The following is a 21,312-nucleotide window of genomic DNA, read 5'->3' as shown; positions in this document are numbered from 1 at the left end:
ATAATGCCACATAGGGGCAACAGACGCCTTTGAATATGGATTTTTAAGCAACTAAATGTGTATGTGCCAGGATCAGATCCTAAGGCTCACTCAGACACTCATTTATCACCTGCAATGATTTTATATAATAGTTTTACTAAAAAGAGTTGCTACTGAAAAGCAGTGTTTTCTGTTCTATGAAGGGGAGAGGTTGAATGGGAGGTACCAATACTACAAGTACTACAATAATCTGTTAGTAGTAACCATGCCAGTGGTACCTGCACTAATGTTTCACCTGAGATGATCACAAATGAAAGCCTTTAGGTACAAAACAATCTAGTTTAAAGAATTTATTTAGAGTGGTCATTTGAACTAGTTTATATAGTTTTCATTGACATGAGTACACAAGAATTGTATTTTGTGTTTTGGTATATTTGGTTGTTACCGACGACATCTTCCTCGTTACTGACATGATCATGTTCACAGATGGCCTTGGTTTATTTATTTTGGCTGATCAATATTTTTTATTGGTGAATATTACGCTGTTTCTGCAGATTTTATTATCAGGCACTAGTGGTAGGTGTTGAAAGATGGACTCTGTGTTGAGGTAGATGAGCTGTTCATTTTCATCCTCTACTAGCAGAATTTGAGCTTAAAGTCCTCTTATTCTATAGAGCAGCAATTCTAAACATTTTTACATTGGGGAACCCTTAAAATAAGATTTTCCGGAAACTCCTTCTATGTTACTATATCCACAACTCACAGTTTATTAGCGTGGTAATCAGTAGAGGAAACTTGTGGACACACCATATATTTTAAGGTAGCCACATGTCCAAAAAATGGGTTCCACCAGTTCCTAGGTTGCATGCTCATTCTTCAAAATATGGACCACAACTAATGTAGTCAGTACCATATTTACCTACTCACACTTGGCCTACAGATTTACTGAGCACCTTGCCAACAACTAGAACTAGGCACAGAGTTTGGAGAAGGAGAACTTGTAGGGGCCTTTAATATAATACCATAAAGCCACACCCTTATAATTAATGTAAATTAGTATATATATATATATATATATATATATATGAAAATGGGAAGGTAATTTACCTCAACAGAGTTCATATTCGTATTTCTCAGTGATTGTTCCTGGTAATCCTGGGATTACTTTTATTGCTGGTGTATGGTAGTTATACAAGGCTAAGACTGGTCACACTGACAAATTATAGCACTATCAAAAAGAATACAAAAAGGAAAACGGTCGTTAATTTAATGACTAATTTTACATTTGGCAGTAACGATGCTCTCCAACATTCAAGCGATTTCAAATTATAAATCATGCCTAAAATTCAGATCACAGGTAAGAGGTGATGTTGACGTTTGTGTGGCTAACACAAGTTTTCTGTGGATAACAAAAGACTAGGCCTGTCTGTTGTAATTGAACAGCTGTAGAAGAAATGTCATGAGCAGTTTTTTGTAAACTAAGAAAGGGATATGACTATTGTGTTCTGAAGTATTGGATGTTTATCAGGTATTTGATGTCATAGCTGTGTGTTCAGTTTTTAAAGCTGATCTTTGGGTGCATTAAAAGATAAAGGAAGACATGGATGACATTAATTGAAATTGTGTAGCCTTTGTGTGTGCTGGGAAAAAACAGCTCTTTTTGTACACAGGCCTCTTTTCTGTAGAACTTTAGGTGGGTCACTGGATTTTCTGGGCTTTTTTTGGACACTTTGGGCCTAATTTATAAAAGTTCTCCAAGACTGGAGAAGACAGTCTATAGGAACCTAGGTGGTCCAGCAAACCTGGAATGTATTGCCTAAAAATCTTTTAATATTAGTTGATAAATGTTTGTAAACCTGGACCAGATCTATTCCTGGTTTGCTGCATTGCCCCTTGTTCTCCCATGCCTTGGAGAGCTTTATTAAATCTGGCTCTTCATGTCTAGTCACCAACACTCATGTGAATGGCTGCCCCCATTTCTTCATTGTTTGCTTCCCAGTCCTTTGGGCAATAGTTGGTGCTGAAGCTGCAACAGTCTCTACACCTCACTACCATTCTTAAACTGCTTATTGAAGCTTTTTCTTCAGTAAAAAGAGATATTTTGAAATATATTTTCAATATTCACATTTAGCACATTTAGCACCATTTACACTTTTCTGTTAGCTTTGTGTTCCAGCAGTTAGGCTAGAGATCTTCATTCTTGTTCCTTTCTAGCCCCAGATGTTCTTCGTCAAGGACATGAGTTCCTTAGCTTTGAGTTTTATCCATCACATTTCCAGTATTCAATGAGAACATTTTTATCACAAACTTGTAACTACCTACCTAAAGAAAAATGGGGTTCATTAAAGGTTTGTTTTATTTATAGGTTGTTTATATGCCTAATAGCAGGATAATGTAACCTGCTATCTATGATTGTAAAGTCTGTAACATAAAATATTTCTTAATCATATTGTTCTTTTTATCATCATTTTTGGAAATATATAATATATAATATATTGGAAATGTATCATTTAATAAACTCATTTAAGCAATGTGGATTTTAATGCGTTCCAAAAAAAACCAAAAGGATTTAGTATACATATTAATACATTGAAGAAATTGTGTCCCCGTACATGTTTCTTATTTTTCAATATCCAAATGTCCAGTTTATCTCCTTTAAACATACCCATAGAGATGAGATGACAGTTGCCTGATCTGGCTGTCTTCCCTTGGACACTGCAGATCCTGAGCTGGACATGTGTGTTGGCAGAGCTGCTGGCACGTACAGAATCCTAAGTACAATTGGAATATGCCTACAATGTGCCAGGATAGAAATTTGGGAGATATAATCTCCGACTAGATTTTTATCTAAGTTGCAAATTAAGTTTTTATTAAGTTGCAAATTTCAGAGCTGTTAACCTTATCTGGCCCGGAAAATCTTGTGGCAAATGTTATCCACATTTTAGGTTGTGGACAATCTATGTTTACGGGTTAGGTGGAATTTAGAGTCCCTAGCTTGCTCATTGTATTTATTTAGGCAATGACCATTTCATTCTTTTTTTTTTTTTGGTGTGTCTGTGGGTGGGAGGGGGGACGGGTTCATATTTCTATACCAAAATACCACTTTTGAGATTTTGGGTGCTGAAACGCCACCACCAAGCACATACGTCTGCAGAGATCAAAAATAGCATACTGGCATTACATTCATTTTGTGTAGATCTGTGTTTTTTCAATTATTTTTTATTATTATTTATTATTAAGGTCACGTTTTTTCTTTTTAACAAATTGAGTTTATAAAAAGGTTTCAATAAAATAGGTTAATAAAAAGATTTTATTTTTGGGTTGAACAGAACATTTTATATAAATATTTATTAGTAAAATATATCTGTAAAACATTTTACAATATTCTTAGCTATGCTTGTCATACTATTTTGTATTTTTACATTTATTGGTCTATTTATAAATGTTTTCACCAAGATTCACTTAATGCTTACTCCAAATTCACATGTTTGTTACATTGGATTCAATTCAAAATGTATGAATCATAAAAATAAAAATTGATTTGCACATTTTCTGGTTTTAGGGTGAAAATGTATACATTTAGGGTAAATGGTTGGCGAATCTTGGCTAAAAACATTTAATAATCAACCTTGATTTTTTCTTGGCACTACAGGGTCCAGCAAAACAGAGTTTTGTACACTGATATTAAAAAACAACTTTTGATCTTTGGTGCATAGGGTGATTGGGAAGGGTTCCTGTTGACTACGGTATACATAACCTTGGAAGAAGGTGTCTGTTCCGAAAAAAAACTGTTATTCCAGATGTATACGATGATAATATTCTCAACGAAAGAGTAAGACAAGAGCTTCTAGGGCAAAATATTTGGCTCTCCAGCCTTGGAACACATGGGAGCTATGGTATCTAAACTGTATTTTATTTATAATTTTAAAATAGCAGATAATACCCAAAAGGAGCTCTTCCTTTACTTCACTGGTACAGAGTTTTCATATCTTAAGATGACCATAATACATAGCTGAATCTGCCTGTTTTACAAATAGTTAGCTGTTCTTTGATTTTCCTCTCTCCACCTCCACCATAGCAATACAGGCAACCTGCTAATGGGCTGCAAAATGGACTACCCGCTGTTCTCTTGGGATGATTAGAATTTAGCTGATATTTGTGAACCTACTGATGTTTTTTAGACAAATTGAGCCTGATTTACTAAAGTTCTTCAAGACTGGAGAAGATAGACTATCATGGAAGAACCTGAGGGATCCAGCAAACTTGGGATGGATTTCTTAAAAATAGTTTGGAAATATTTTCAATCCTGGACCAGATCCATTCTAGGTGTGCCGTAACAAACAGGTTCTCCGGTGATAGTCTGTCTTCTCCAGTCTTGGAGAGCTTTTATAAATTTAGCCCTTCCTGTTGAAGTTATCATTTGATGTGCAGACATCCCTATATCAGGCATTAGAATATTTGCACATAGTTATTTTTACATTGCAAGTATTGGTGAGCAGTCCAAGCTTTTGAAAATTCAAGTTGTTTTGACAATTCTAGCTTAAAAACATTTCAGTTCAAAAACTTGCTGTAAATGAATGAAATGAAAATGGTCAGAAAGGATCTGTAGCCTATTTCTATTCAGCAAGGACAGGTTGTGAATGGCCACCCCTATTCCTTTATCATGGCAGAGTCACTTTAATATTATTTTATATATTTTTATTTAGAAGACACTGTAGGCTAAAACAAAAGATAAAATTAATGCGTCCAATGTTTTTGATCCTTTTTATTTGGCTCCTAGAATTTAGCTATTGTAGTGTATTATTTTCTAACCTTATCTATACATTTAGTAGAATCTCCAGATCTTTGTGCAGATGTTAACCAAATAACATTGTTATGTAAGTTCTCTCATGGCTATATATGGCTAAGTTATCCTGAATATATTGTGCTTGACAAAGACATTATTAAATTACCTTTGGGCTGTGATTTCTAGTGATAGATGTGTGACTGCCAACTGCATATGTTCTACGTTTTTTTTCCTCTAAGCTTTCTTTCTTTCTTGGTATCATTTCATACCTTGCTGTCTTTGTTTGTTATCCTTGTTGCCATACGCAACAATGAGCTCTATGCAGTAATTAGAAATATAAGCTGTAGGTATGCAGAATCACAAAAACTTCCTTTTATAGAATATTTGCTGCTTTAGTCTATGTAAGGAAACACAATAATATGGCAAGGCATGCCAGCAACGGGCAACAGTGGAACTAAGTCTCTGACACTGACGGGCACTGCTCTAAACCTTGACTAGATCATTTTCAATTTGCAAAAATATTGTCAGGGTATTTTAATTTGGAAAATACTGTTATCACCAATGTTATATTTTTGTTACAATGCATGTGTGCGGCATGTCATGGTTTACCGTGGGCTTCCTAACACCGAGGACAGAACGTGCACAGCGAGAGTAGGCACAGCTGCCCAAATCACATGTAGTAGGTGATAACACAGGAGGGCAACTTGGAGACAAGACAGAATGTTGTCAGAAGGCCTTTCATGGCCTAAGCAACATGTATTATTTTAATAAAATATGTAGACCTAGAAGTATTGAAAATAACTAGTTTTATGTGGCACCTAAAGTGAATGGTTAGTTCAGCTTCCAGGGGCTATTACTATTATTAGATTTTTTTATGGGTATTCTGAAAGATCTGTCATGATCTTTATTATTGATTTACATAGTACCTTTATGTTTTTTAGTGAATAAAACAATAGTATTAAGTAGAAAGAAAGGATTTGCGATAGTAATCCCTGATAACTGCCTCTCAAAGCTGCAGGTGCGTGATTATGGTTTCCACCTGGGAAACGGGTAATAAGCACTTCCAGTTTAATCCAGGTGTGTGGGATTTAAGGACTACTAGTATCTAGTAAGTAACTAATTAGTTTCTTGTCAGCTTTCTATAGTCACAGCAGTATTGAACTATGAGATGAAGTGTTGGCAGTAGGAAGCAAGTGAAAAAGTGAAACTGAACTAAATTGATACTCACCTGTCCCCATTCTTTTGTGGGTCTTTCATCTTCTTCCTTCTCTTCTGCATTCTGTTCTTCAACCATCTTGATTGTCTAGACTGGGGTGATGTAAATCAAACCAACACACAGGAGTTCATTCAATCTCATCAGACCATCAGGCAAGTAAGAATACTTATTGGAGAAGGGACATCACCTGTTCCTGTCTGCAATAGATACCTGTCTGATGCCATATTTTTAAAATGGAGCTTGAGTTCCACTTTAAGGCCATGCTGCAATGCACAGTGTTGTGAGTATAGCATATTAGACAGTGGCAGTCATTGACCTGATAGTCACACCTGCCTGGATCATAAGACTAGCCTAATGAATTGCAGATATTTTGGCAGGTAAAACATCTCACTTTTATTTATTTCACCTGATGCGTTCAGTTACTTTGGAATTCTTCTAATCTGTTACATTGACACAAAGAAGTTTATTTGCTAGGAAATCTCCATGTTTTTCAAACCATGATGGGAAGTCCAATAGATTTTATGTTTTATTTCCTCTTTGATTGTTTTAGTGCCTGTGCCTGTGATTTCTTCCAAGCTGCCGACTGTTGATAATAAGTGGGTGGCAGTGTTTTCAGTCTGCGTTTCACTTTCTGTACAAATGAAGGAACTCCACACAGTCATTATGTTGTCAAATCTGTATATAAGTAACTCAGGGCAAGATGTATAACAAGTACGGCTATAACCTTAACTGAGCGACTTATTTAAACAAACAGCAATTTATTTCTTAGTCATAATGATACCGTAAGAAACCTTTATTCCTTTGTAATTTAAAATGTTGCACTTAAATTGTTTATATATTGTTATTCTAATGCAGTTGATATTCTTGATACAGTTAACATGAAAGTGCAGTAATCTTGAGCAACCATTCAGCAATAGCTAGTATTTTCCCAGCAAATGTTAGTCAAAATCATAAACCTTGATTGGTTCCTATGCCCTTTATGTGTCTGAACCACTCTTTGCCATTTTTAGGTGTTATTTTTAGCAATACCCTTAGGGCCATTTTAGACCCACAGTTAGCCGTAGTGTTCTGGGAGGGCTCAACTACGGCCCCGGCCTCTTCCATTTAAGTGAATCAGAACCATTTTTGTATGTAAAATCATGTGACTGTGGCAGAATGTACTGTAGTTCAGTTCCCAAAAGCAAGTTGCCTTTAGCAGCATGGTGGCTGTTTGAAAATTCGTACTACAGTCCCATGCACAGGGGCTTACCTGAAGTGCAGCTTGGCACTCCTGGGCACACAACAGCAGTTTGCTTTGCTCCCAGGTGCTACAAACTGGTGTGAAAGGGCCCCTTATATTATATGACAGTATAGTTTTCAGGTGAAGTTTGCAATGATGTTGAACATAGGTTGAACATAGTTCATAATTATCAATACAGTATATCAATGGGCCGCACTAACTGAAAATATTACTGGAGTTGATACTAAAGTCCTATAAACCCTATATGGTTTAAGCAATCTATATGTATATTACATGTATTACATGTATATGTATATTACATGCAGTAAAATAAAACTTCAATCCATGAGCTATCCACCAACTGGCTTACCTTTACTGTATCTACCTGCACAAATGTAAATGTTCACAGAAGTTGGAGATGCAGACCTTGTAAAAGAATACGTTAAAGCAGAACTAGTTTCTCAAAATGTATGAGCCTATCCTCCATGTATGTACACATACAGCTGGAATGTACAGAACTTTTACTCAAGTTAGCTCTCCACCCTGACATTCACATACTCAGAAACAGCAAAAGATTATCTTTGGGAGGTTCCTGCAGCTCACATCGTAGGAAAAAGTGAAATGACCCCATATAGCAGTGTCAATGACTGAAGAAATCTTCCTGCAAGGAACCAACAGAACAGAATAGTCAAAGACGCATACAAAAATTGCGGTTCCTACAAAATAAAAGTGATTCAACTCCTAGGAACAATAAAATATAACCAAGTATTGCATTACTACTTTAGTAAGAGACAATACTAAAATATATTTAAAGTTTTGAGATGACTTGCAAGAAAAATAAAGTAACAAGTAGAAAGCTAAATGACCAATATGCAGTTTTGTATTATAGACTTGTATGTATAGTGAGTAAGGTTTAAGAATGACATTTGTCTTTCACAATGCACATAACATAGCTCATTGAGGGCACCATAATCTTTGATCAACTGAACCACTTTCTTGTACATGTTGACCAAGGGAGAACTTGAAAGTTATTTTCTGCTTCTTTTAAAACACGTGCACGCTTTCAGCATAATTAACTGCAATCAAACTACCATACATGAAGCCAAATAACGTTCCCCGCATTTAACACTTGTTTAATAATTCTTAATGTGTTGAATAGTTCGCATGGCGTAGTTGTGAAAATTCAACAGCTGTGCAGTAACAGTGTATGTGATTGACTAAATAATCCTTTGGTGGAATGAAGAACGACCAGTGTACAAATGAAGGATATATACGTGTGCTGGAAGGGGTGATCGAAAAGATCATATAATAATAGAGCAGAACAAATAATATAATGTTTTATTTTTAGACATAGTTGCCTTAGACTTGATTGCAAATGTCTTAAAGATTCTCCAGGGCTTGAATACATTATACAAAGGAATGTTCATCTGTGTCCACCAAGCATGGGTTTCTGAAAGCAATGTCATGGGTTTCTGCGCTTCATATGACTCCTTAGCATGTGACTGGACATCTCTGTCTGCAAAATATGCATTTCAATGTTGTACCAGATGGTCATATTTTAATTATACAGTTCCTTTATCTAAAAGCAATCAACAACACATGAAATTTAGTAAGTTCTACATTTTCATAGGCAACCTTACAAGGTTATGGAGATTGTGTTTTCCCAATTCTGGACTTGCTACTTTTTTCTCCATCACTACCTGTATCATTGGTAAAAGAAAATGTTTGATTAGTGGCTGGAAAAACATAATAGTAGTAACATTTCTATTTGCATTAGTCTACTGTTTCTCAACCAGGGTTCTGTGGAACCCTAGAATTCCTCCAGAGGTTGCTAGTTATTCTACCAAGCAATTTGTGATTCGCAGGTCCTTTACCACTGACACCAATGATCGTTTTGGCTATCTGTAAGGGTGACATTCTTCCCAATGGCAAGCAATGTACGTTGCATTCTTCCTACTGTCCACTACACTATTGTACTATTAGCTGTGAGTAAAGTAATTAAAGCATGGTTTCCCTAAGAAGTAAAAGTTTTTTCAATGGTTCCCCCATGTTAAAATAATGAAGAAAGGCTGCATTAGGCATTTTTTTATTTATGCTTGCCTGCAGTGGAGGTGTTTGGGAATTAATCAGGACTAATGAGGACTAATAATTTAGCCATCCCAAGGCCTGAAATAGTTTTTGGAGTGTATTTTTATAATGTAATGGTATCTAAATGTACATACCCAAATGCAGAACCGGAAGACAATATGAAAGCAGATTTAATTGCTTGCTAACCAGTTGGGTAACTAAGTATCCTGGCCCTTGTAGTGGCTGTAATTAAGGAAGAGTTTGCTCCACAATGATAATTAGAACTTCCAGTAAGAGGATTCCCAGTATGAGTCACGCTTTAGTGACCATTATTGTGCTGTTCAATTATGATGATAATTATTACAAGCCGCAATCTTGTCACAAAAGACTTTGTTTTCAGGAAAGCTCCATATTTTCAGGGTTTGGTTAGCTCCGCTGTACATTTTACTTCTTTGTTGTTATCATCTTCCAATCTGCACCTGGCTCAGTGTTCATGATAGCTATGTATCCGTCATCTGTTCATCTAATATGTCTGTTTATCTCTAGCTCCAGAAATTCCCTAAAAAAACCTACAGCTCTGCGATTTAAAAATTGTGTTGGCTTATCATGTACATGATACATTTAATTCTACTGATTAGCAAGTCACAACTTGTGCATGCATGTTTTCCACAATTTTTTACATCCTATGTACATTTTTAACTGTTTTTAGATTTCTGCCCCGAAAATATGTTGTATGTGATGCATACTTGCCAAACTAATGGCCTGATTCTCCCTACTTTTCTGATGTAACCAATAATTCATTAACTCCATGGCTGACAAAGGTCTTTTTATTTATTAGTGGATGTGACATTTCTTTAAGTCAATCCAAAAGTAATAATTACAGGTTGAGCCTAGTGTGCAGCACCTGGTTTCTTATGGTTTTGATACAGTGAGTTCCTCCAGCCAAATATCTTTCTTTCTTACTAATAATTGGGGTCTTCTCTTACAACTCAGAGCGTCCATTTGAATTCCTCATAGTAAAGACTATGTATAGATAGTATAGATAATTTAAAGTCCAACAGATAGAGTGTCCTTACTCATAATGGCTGAAGAAGGTGCACTAAACCAGAAGCTCATGGGCAAATGTCTCACCAGTAGGGTCTCTAGGAGGTAAAGGAGAATGGTGTAAAGCTCTGGTCCAACACCAATGCTCACCAGATGCCAATCACCCAATTTAACTCCGCACTCTTCACCTATAGCATACCTTGGGAGGCTAGTTGTACTGTAACAGCAAACTTTTGACCGCAGGACTTCTAAGCCCAGAGAATGACATCTGGGAAAGGGCTGAAGACCAGGAGCCTACAAGAGCAGGACAGGGAACACAATGGAAGGATATACAGTGCCGGGTCAGTAACTTGGTGATCCACAGATAATGCAGTACAGGACAGTTTAGCAGGAGGAAGTCCAGGAAAAAGAGCCATGTATCATAAATAGGGTATCCATAGGGTAAGACAAAGCAGAGTTTGGTTTACAGGCAAAGGTCGGGCCAGGCAGCAAACATTTAGTATCAGCAACAGGAATTCCAACAAATAGTGGCATCACTAGTAAGTCAGCTATTTAGTGGGCAACTAGTGACCGGGATTGAAGAAGTTATCTAGACCTAGAAGCTAATAGCAGGTCAGGATCCTATTTAGGAACTATTCTGCCCATTGGCTGCAAAACATACTCTGAAATCCCCTTCATCTGTGAAAGGTGGAATCTGCATGGCTAATAGGAAAACAAGGGTGCTGCAAGCTGCAAAACAGATGACAGACAAAAATTTCCTCAATCTCCTATAGTGCTGGAGGCAACGTTGTCAGAGGGAGTAAACAGGGCATGGTACACTGTGGTGGCGCAGAATGCGGGATCATTGCCCAGAAAAGCATCTCCTAACAACATTTGGTGCAGCATCTATAAAGACATTTGTTTTTTGAGTGAGCTGATCCTTTTAAAATCCACCTAACAGTTTTTCATTGCTGCTTTTTTGTAAAGAATTCTGGTCTCAAGTAGAATTTAAGGATTGGTTACTTTGTAACTTTCAAAGATGAGAGTGATTTTCTGTCTTCTCAAACACATTCACGCTTTCTGCATAATTAACTGCAATGAAAGTACTATACATGGTGTCAGATAAGGTTTCTCCACATTTTACACTAGTCTAATAATTCCTAATGTGTTGAACCACTTACGCAGTTTAGCTCTGCGACTCCAATATCCGAAATGTGTGCAAGGGTGACCAATTATGCCTGCAGAAACAGCGGAAATATTCTGTGTTCTGGCTGCAGGACCAGGGAAAAGTGGAAATGGGTTTTATATTAACAATTATATATCTTTTGGTTAAGTGAAGCTGAACTTTGTACATAATTAGATTACAAACCGAGTTAACAAACTGTAATGCATCACATTTGGTTCTTGAAGAGCATTTGATTGTGTAACTCATTCATGTATGTAAAGTTAAACAGATAAGGACACAAATGAGTGCAGCTTTGTATCTATGAATATATAGTGAAATTATTTTTTTAAATACAGTGTAAGTAACTTTTTGACTTGGTATCATCCTCTTGCATGCCTGTACAGAAAAGCTCAGCTCGAGATAGAAAGAAGCAATGCAGGAAGCCAATCAGTTGTGCTGCAGAGCTCATCTGATGACAAGGATAATTCTGATAAGACAGAGCAGAATGACAGAGATTTTAGCTGAAATGGAGAGGGACGGACAATTACACATATAAAAACTGTTACCAAAACCCTACTACTGTTAACAAAATCTAATTTAAATAGCCCAAATGCAGTTAGGCGAATAGTCCACATATTCTTAGAGGTAAATTTAAGCTCCACCACTTCTGCTAAAGCACAGCTGCTAATCATCTCATCTTAACTTCAAAAGTTGTGAGTGCAAATGTACTTACCCTTGCTGACTATTAAAAATATGTATAAGTACTTTGGGTCATTGGGCCTAATTTAATAAAGCTCTCCAAGGCTGGAGAGGATACACTATCATCAGTAAACCTGAACGATCCAGCAAACATGGAATGGATCTGGTCCAGGACTGAAAACATTTGCTAACAAATAACAAATGACTTTTAATAAAATAGTTCCACATGTCAGATTACCACCCAAGATGAGCACAACTATTTGTCTTGGTGACATGTATGTGGATTAATGTGGGTCCCATATATAGGACATATAAATGAGATTCTTAAAGTACACCTTTTTATATAGAAAAAAAAAATTGTTGGGGAGGTTCCCTCCTCTTATGTCTTTACCTTCATAGCCGTAAAGACTGAAAGGGAAAACCGCAGCCACCTGGTATACATACGTCACATATCCCAGGAGGTTGTGGGCTTCTCCTGTGCTTTGGCACGCCTGCGCAGTGCAAGATTATGTGACATGAGGAAGAACCCAGAAGAAGCAGTGCTCATCATTCCATCCAGAGCTGGAGGAAGATGAAAGCTGAGACAGGGAGAGACTCTCTGGGCTGGGCCTGTGGAAGGATTGAGGGCTTCTCACCAGTAAAGGTAAGTTTTAAATTACGATTTTGCCCTGGAGCCTTTCTTTTATCTAATGTTTGTGGTGGCATTATTATTGGCCGTTAGATTTTTATACATTTAGAAACAGCCTTAGGCTACGTACAAACGCGCAATATTTGTTGCTGGAAATGAATGATTAACGACTGACCGACCGTTCGATAATAATCATTAACACAAAAGGTGCAAAATGGCTGGCCAACAATGTCAATGAACGTAGAATGCCGCAGGATACAAATGACCTGGCGGACCCGTTTGGGCAGTGATCGTTCACTGTCTATTGTGTGTATGTGGATGTTTCTATAGTATACATCACTTCTTGCATCGTTCATATGATCGTAGCTAGTGTGCATACATTATTGGTGTATTATATTTGAACGATCATATCGTTACAGCAGGTACAGAATCGTGCACTATGCGATCGTTCAATATAATCGTGAATAATTGTTGACCTATCGTTAGTCGTTCGTTTTCTAACAACAATTATTGCACGTGTGTACCTAGTAATACAGAGCTTATAATGATCATGCAACATCTTCATATGTGTAGACTGAATACTAGAAGGTTTTTGCAAAGTGCTGTATTACTAATGGCAATCCCACTTTTCTCGATGCACATTTGGTTAGATCACACTGACCTGTATCTCAGCAGGTCATTGACCACCAATGGTGGTCTTCTTCTAGTAGTGCATTTTGAGTACAGTAATGTTACTGTCTATAGAAATGAGACATTTAGCGTCTTAAGCAATGCTCATGGTATAATAATGTAACAGTTAACTAGTGTTGTAGTTAATTCAGCTTTTATGGTTAGCTTTACAACTAGAAATAGTAAAACAAACCAACCAAACGTGTGACAAGGTTATAATGCTATACTTGTCCTTGTTTAAATAGAATCTCCAGAGTATTTCTCCCTGGTGCAGCCCTTGTGGTCAGGAAGACAATTTCTCTTTGAATTTTTTGGGAGAACAGCAAAAGGCTGTTGTTAGCCCAGAGATTTATTCCGACATATTGGGAAATCCCGAGTGTTTCCTATACTTGAGAGTTTCCATTAACACCTGGGAGATTACCCGGCTCTTCCAAGTATTCTGCCAGTTCGCTCCCAGGCTGTGTATGCCTTGCCAAGTAGAAGAGGGAGTTCTGTTTAGTTGAAATAGAAACTCCACTGAGCGGTTTCGATCAGCAGAGGGATTAGACAAATATTGTGTTAATATGAAAAAACCCTTTCTGCCATCTGCCATTTTCATTATAATTAATAATTATTTTTTGCTATATTTTTATTTGTTGATAAATCAGACTCATTAAGTCTTTGGTTTCCTTCATAGACACGGAACGGTAGAAGTCAGAATGAACTATTAACACTTTAAAATATTTTTTAAGCATTTTTTTATGTTTTGGATAAATAATGGAAGGGTTCGACCCTTGGTGAATTTTTTGTTACTGTTTGTCTTTATTTATTCTGGTGGCCATGTCAATAAAACAGAAAGTGAGAGAAAGAGTGAGAAAAAAAGAGAAAGACAACATTTTGGGCTGTGACCAGAGCAATAGGTGAGGGAAATCCTCCAGTGGGGGCATCTGTTCCAAGGACAGATCTGGTATGAAAATGTTGCTCACTTTGATGTGATTTCTTCTCATTTACCATTGTGTCTTTAGGACGAAGTAAAAAAAAAGAAAATAATTCCCCTAGCTGCAGTGTTTGCCCCTGGCCCCTTTTAGCTAGGTGCACTCTCCGGCTCGTTTCATTAACCACCCCGCTGTTTTTGTGAGGTTACTAAAAAGTTGTGTCACAATACAAGGGCTGCCAACCACCTAGAGCTTCTTCCCACCCAGCTTAAAAAAAAAAAAAAATCTTGGTGGCGTGTTTGCAGTGTTAGATCAGCATAAAACCCTGATTTGACCACATTCTTTCTTCATTCTTCTCCCAGTTTGTTTGCTGCTGAAGAGGGAGCTAAATTAAGACAGATTGCAATAAATTTACTAAATTCATTTAAAAATAAATTAAATAACATATTTAATAAATACTGGAGTAAAATGGGACTTTTACATTGCCTTTAGCTATAATTAACTGTGCGTTGTTTATTATCTGTTGAGTGAGTTTTATAAGGCATTTTATGACTAGTTTTGCATTTAATAATACATTTATGTTTGTCCTATGTAGGTTGTGTAGTTACCATATTAGTCCTCCTACAGCTGCAGGGACAACCTGCAACCATCATAAAAGACTTGGACTCAGATGAAATTTTGACCAAGTCGTATATAGACAAGCAGCCAGCCTGGCTAACCCCAGTAGTTTAAATGTCATTTATTTTTGTCTCTTTGTCATAGCAACTTCTCTCTTTTCTGTGATAAAGTGGTAAAGCCAGTAATTTCATAAATGTGCTGTACTTTACAAGGAATACTTATTACCCGAAAGGCATTTTCATTTGAGGTCTGTTTTGCCTACATTGTTTACTTAATGAGTACATTTTTCATTTCCTTGTTTTACTTTTGTTACAGCTTTATTACGCATTTTTTTTGGTTGCATACCTCCAAGTCTCATACTGTAAAATGTTCTTCTAAGTACAATGTGAAAAGCCAAATACGGAGTGATGTTTTCACTCCAATAAATTCTGAAAATCTCCTTGAAAAGTTGTGTACTCAAACATCACATCCAATTTGTGTCTCGGTAAATAAACCAAGTTGAACAGGAATCAGGGATTGATGTTCCACTATGGATTTCAGCACTTATGTCCTTTGTTGGCAACATAAAAAGTGGCTTTTTGTCTACTCTTTGTTTTAAGCACATTAAAGAGCTTTTAAAGTTTTGTGATTGATTTTTAGGAACCACCAACAAGCAACTGCCTGTAAATGCATTAGGTACTGTGGCTGTCACTTTCTTTTTTGCACCCTCTGAAAAGTTTTACCCGCTATATCAGTAATTTTCAAATTTTTTTAACATCAGGGAACCCTTTAAATAACTTTGAGGTCATAGGGAACCCCTGCTAAGTTCTAGATCCACAGCTCACAATGGATTAGCATGGTGGTCAATGGGAAGAACGCTTCTTAGTTTGCTGACCAGTGGGAATAATGCAATTTTTATAGATAGCCAAACAAGATCATTGCTGTTAGTTATAACTGACAACACCTAGAAACTTATAGAGGAACCCTGGTTAAGAAACACTGAGCTGTATAATAGAATTTTATAGATGTGACTGTCTACTCCAAAGTTTTTGTAGTATTTTGCACATACCAAGTGAAGCTTCAGAGAAAGCAGCAAGACTTGTTTTCCCACCTGGTAGATGTGATCCAGCAATATTTACTTATGGAAAGAAATCTTTCTGTGTTTTTTTTTTCAGCTGATAGTTCTTTTATGTGATTTCTGGAATGTTTATTCACTTTTTCTTGGAGATCAAAAGCATTTCCTCCAGAATTCCCAGTTCTGAACAACTTCAAAAGCCATTACAAAGCCAGGTGCCAGGGTTAGGCTTCTTCATTGAGTTCTCCATAACGTAGAACACATGGATAACTCGAGAGTTCTACTATTTCGGAGTATCACCATGCAAAAGTAAGCAGAAATATAATGCACTGCAAGGAAGCTACATTTTTAAGGTAGGAATAGAAAGCCTATCTGTGATTCATCTTGCCAAATTTGGGTCAGGATGTTATCTAAATTTTTGTAAGTTTTAGTGGAGAGAAAATTATTATTTCTGAAAGTGTAATTAAACTTTAGGAAAACATTTATATAGCCCCTACCCTCTCCTACACTTCTTTACACTTACCTAACCTACCCTCTCCTTCCATGGTAGCATGCTTACAGACACAGAAAAGGATTTAGTTTTATGTTATGCTAGTCTATATTCAGCCACCACAGGTCCTCTGCTCTGCCAGCTCCATTAACTTAAAGTTTTTTTTTAGCTTAGTTTTTTTGCTTTGTTTGTGATTAACTCACACTGAGGATTTTATACAGTAACTGACAACATGCTGCCTTATAATATGTTGAGACAAACATCTGTCCTAATTGCATTTATTAAAATAATGTACCTGTTCCGACTTACATACAAGTTCAACTTAAGAACAAAATTACAGTCCCTAACTCGTATGTAACCCGGGGACTACCTGTATAAAACATGGTAATTGGGGGCGGGGGGTGGTTAGAATCTACATACAATACAATATATGAATTATGTTCAGGGGCATAGGCTCTTCTGTGGTGTCTAAGTGGGTACATTACCATTTCTATTAAAATGTATTTATAACCCGAACCTTTTTTTTTAAGGTAGGTTTTGTAGGTATGGGTACAACAAGTCAACATAAATTCAGTTTGTTAACTTTAAAAACAGTTATTTGTAGTGATATGGTCAGAACTTTTTAATATCACAATATGATATCATGATGAAAAGATGAAGTTATAAGGAGCTGTGTACATCTACTGATGTACCTAAGCCCATTCCATCCATCTGTGCTTTTCTTTAATCTTCTTTCCTCAATGAGCATTTTTAGAGCAACTCTTTCTATAAACAGATATTTTAGTTTTATAACATTTTTTTTGTATTTAAGTATACCGGAGTTCAGTTTTAGTTTTATGCATTAGGAGTCATTACACTTTTTTTTTTAAATTGAGAATATACAGACATTGTGGCGGCACTGGCAAGGAAAGCAAGACTACTTGTATTACCCTGACTTTGTAATCCTGTTTCTTTTAAGATATTAAAGGGGATCGTTCATTTCAATCCACTGGCTTGAAAAAGGCAGAGAGGTAATTCAGTCATTGGGTAGTTGTGCCTTGTCAACACCCAAAGTAGAAAACCTCAATTGGTTCAGATACAAAACAAATAACTTTCCCGGATCTCACAGTAATTGCTGTGCAAATATACTAACGCCTTTATTTTTTTCCGCTTACCTTTTCCACCTCCACCAAGTTCCTGTGGTTGTGGACACGTCAAACTATACATAGAACTAGTTTTGCTGCTAGGTAATACATTTCAGATGACAATGGTTGTAATGATTTTTATCTTGAAAGGTTGTGGCATCTCTGTGTATTTTGTATTCTTTTGGGGGTTTGTAACAGTTTAAATAAATAAATAAATGCATTGTTTGCTTTAAGTAGCTGAAGTTGCAATTCCTGTCCAGAACTAACCAATATATTGTTTTATTTATCCATTTATCAGTGATTGATAATATTTTGGGAAGTGATATGGGATAGAATGAAAGACTTAAAATGCATGGTTTTGGATTGTGATTCAATATAGGTTGGCACATGTTGAGGTTGGTGTGATACACTGATTTATTGACATATAACAGGTTGCTCACTGTTGGGGAATAATATGTGTTTTTGATGTGGGAGTGGAGTGGTAGGGGATACAATTAAAATAAATGTAACCGGACAGGTGCTTTTGCTCAAGGGTTTGACGATGTCCCATCTGCAATAAAATAAACATACCTGCCTGATTGCAATTTTTTTAAGATACTCCCTTGTCCCCTTGTTCCATCATGTGCACCCCATCTTCTTCCTTTATGCTTCTGAATGTCGTATCTTTGGCCATCTTGATTGCCTGGGATAACACAACTCATGGTGCATGCTCATGGACATTTATTCAGTACCGGCAGCCTCTGGGGATGCCATATACTCAGCAAACCCCGACCCCATACACTGAGCTGCGCATACTTTTTTTTAAAAAAAAGAAGATTGCAGACAGTAAATATGTTTTATTGCGGAAGGGACATCACCTGTTCCTTTTTGCAATGAAGACTTGCTTACTCACAGATTTCGCAAGCAGAACAATACTTCTGCTTTAAATGGCACAGAAGTAAGGGGTGCCCTAGTTACTGTATAGGTTTGAATGAGGTGTTTTTTTTTGTTTTTTTTTACACTACAGTGCTTGAGTGTGGATTCGGAATATTCAATTATAAATGTGAGCTGGAGCAATACAGGGGTGTAGGTTGCCATGGAATAGTTATATAGAAGTGCAGTGATGGAAGGTGGTTCTGAGAACAAAATAAAGGATGACAGTGCATGATCAAAAATAGTTTGAATTTATAATAGAAAATAGAAGAGTTCAGTGATGGACAGTGGTTTGATTTCATAAGATAGAATATAGGAGGATAACTGGATTTTTTGAAATCTTGAATACAGTAGTGCAGTGTTCGAGTATGGGGTAAATTTATATTTTGGGATACAGTTGTGGAATGATTGAAAATGGATAGTTGATGGAGTAGTAGAGTAATAAATGATGGTTTGACCCAAATGGTTCAGTACAGTAATGCAGGTTAAGTTTATAATAATAATGGTGTTGTGTGATGGTGGAGAGTGGTTTTCCGTTTAAAATAAAGGATATAGTAACTCGATAGAAGCTGGCTTAAGTTTATAATATAAAAGAGAGTAGTGCAGTAATGGTGGATGGTCTTAGTTGATGAAATAAGACGGCAAAGTACAGTGATGAGGACTATTTGGGGATTATGATATCCAATGATGAGATAATGTACAGTGATGAAGTTTAATTCAGATCAAGAATGGTTCTGTTAGGTGGTTGGCTTATTAATGATTGATATATTGGGTAATAATAAGCAGTGGTTTGGATTGTTAATGAGGTGGAAGCATCCCTACATATTTATTCTGCATTGAAGGCATAAAAGACACTAATGTCTAACTATGATCTGAAGGGAATTTGAGAAATTTCTTAAAATGAAAAAAAACCAATACAATAGTATATTTTGTTAACGTTTGCATTTGTCATACTTGTTAGGTGAAATTATTATGATGACAACTGTGAAAATCAGGAAATGAATAGTCTCAAATTGTACCAGCATTCTATGGTAAACCTTGCAGCACAATATTTACGTGAAATACTGTTACTGAGTCACTATGTGAACATGTTTTACATTAAGCATATGTAAAGGCAATCAAGAAAATGTCATCCTTTAAAGATAGTAATACATGTTTTTTTTACACAAATAAGGGGACGCGTAAACTAAAGTCTACCCAAAAAGTCAATGTTTATCCAGTTTGGAATCTTTGTCAGGTTTTTGTTTTCTGCATCATTGTTGGGGAGATTTTTAATAACCTATTCTCCATTTAACGTGGAGATAAACATATATATAGCATATCAGCATTGTCATAGTGCTTAACACAATTTTTTCTTTTCACTTGCAGGAAAGAATGAATTTCTTACCATGAGATCTACAGAAAATCAGTAACCTGCATATTCAAGGTAAAAGCTTGGCTTTGCCTAAAGCCAGGTGATCATTTCACAAGATGCTGTGCTTGTCCTGTCTGCATAAAGTAAACCTTGATTTTCACTCTTCGCACATTCCCCCAATACCCTCATGCCTAAATAATAATTTCATTAAGAAACTAACAATTTGCAAAGGATTTTAAGGTCAATGACAGGTTTGAGTTCAGTTTGTTTCCTATGTTTAAAATTGTGTGTGTGCGTGTGTGTGTGTGTGTGTAGACTTCAACAAAGTTTATGTCTAACCAACCCAATTGTTTTATGTCGAAAAAATTTAAAACCCAAGTCACCTTATTTTTTACTCTCTGTGTACCCCTGGGTAAATTTCTAATCATAGTCTTTCCCAAAAAAAAACAGCAGCAAAGGGCAACTTCTCAAAATGCTTTTAAAGAATCGCCCCTGTTAATCTTATGTTCTTGCAACAAATATGAATTTCCCCTAAATTCATTCTTTCCCCACTGAAAAAAAGAGTTTTGCCTAGAGATACAACTAAGGCTATGTCCTCACTGACACTGAGCTGTCAAATTTGCAGATGCTGCTTCCAGCTCTGCGGTCTTAATAACAGAGCAGCAAGGTGCCAGCCGTGCGGGATCACTTAATCCCGAAACAGATCTGAACCCTTAAGCCTCCAACCTCTGCAGGCAAAAAAATATTCACCTGATTAAAACAAAAAGTGTATCATTTTATTTTTACAATTTACTGATTCTTCTAGCCTTGGCTTGTACAATCTATGAGAAGAATATTTGTAGGTTTTGGACACAGTCACCACTGGCTTTGAGCAAGCTTAAGACTTGCATGGAAACCATGGCATGTTTCCTCTTTTCTTGCTTTAATTTCCAAAACACATAGGGCAACACAGGCCAATATGGCACTGACTCGGGTCATCCGTGCTGAAACTGAAGAAAAGGGAAGTAAAGCTGAAACATCCAAAGATACTGTTCAGTTGTATCTACTTTTGCAGTGCCTTTCAGATGTTTCAACACTTAGATGCCTGAAACAGTTGAGACGAGACCTTGGCATTCTTACACTACCTTCAGTAAAAACTGCATATTAGCACAATCAGCAAATGCAGAGCTACACTCAGCTGAATTCATTTGCACAACTTGACTTTTCTTGCAAAGGTTAAGCTTTCCCTCGTGTATGTACATCTCCCATACTGCCCTATTGGTCCTTAGTGTTATGCACAGCTTAATTGACTAACAAGAATGGGAAATAGCAAAAAAGCATGTTTTAAAGGAAAAAAAAGAATTGCATATAATTTATCAACCTATGTGTCTGAAACTATTCCATTCTTTTGAACAC

The 21,312-nt window shown here is 36.6% G+C and overlaps 1 protein-coding gene and 1 long non-coding RNA gene across 6 annotated transcripts in view; one reads left to right on the top strand and one right to left on the bottom strand.

Annotated features, from left to right (window-relative positions):
* The window catches only part of PLCB4 (phospholipase C beta 4), a 190,560-nt gene that overhangs the window by 24,445 nt on the left and 144,803 nt on the right, over positions 1-21,312 (top strand). For all 5 annotated transcript variants that reach the window (XM_072409636.1, XM_072409635.1, XM_072409639.1 and 2 more), the window contains exon 2: positions 19,932-19,989. The gene's annotated coding sequence lies outside the window, so the exon portion shown is untranslated. The remainder of the gene's footprint in view (positions 1-19,931; positions 19,990-21,312) is intronic.
* Positions 8,550-11,540, bottom strand: LOC140330148 (uncharacterized). Its single transcript, XR_011920647.1, has 3 exons — positions 11,472-11,540; positions 8,841-8,900; positions 8,550-8,716 (listed from the first exon to the last, which is right to left on the bottom strand). It is a non-coding gene; the product is annotated as an uncharacterized lncRNA (long non-coding RNA).

Source organism: Pyxicephalus adspersus, chromosome 4, assembly GCF_032062135.1.
Source record: "Pyxicephalus adspersus chromosome 4, UCB_Pads_2.0, whole genome shotgun sequence".
NCBI lineage: Eukaryota > Metazoa > Chordata > Amphibia > Anura > Pyxicephalidae > Pyxicephalus > Pyxicephalus adspersus.
This window is presented reverse-complemented; position numbering and strand designations above follow the sequence as displayed.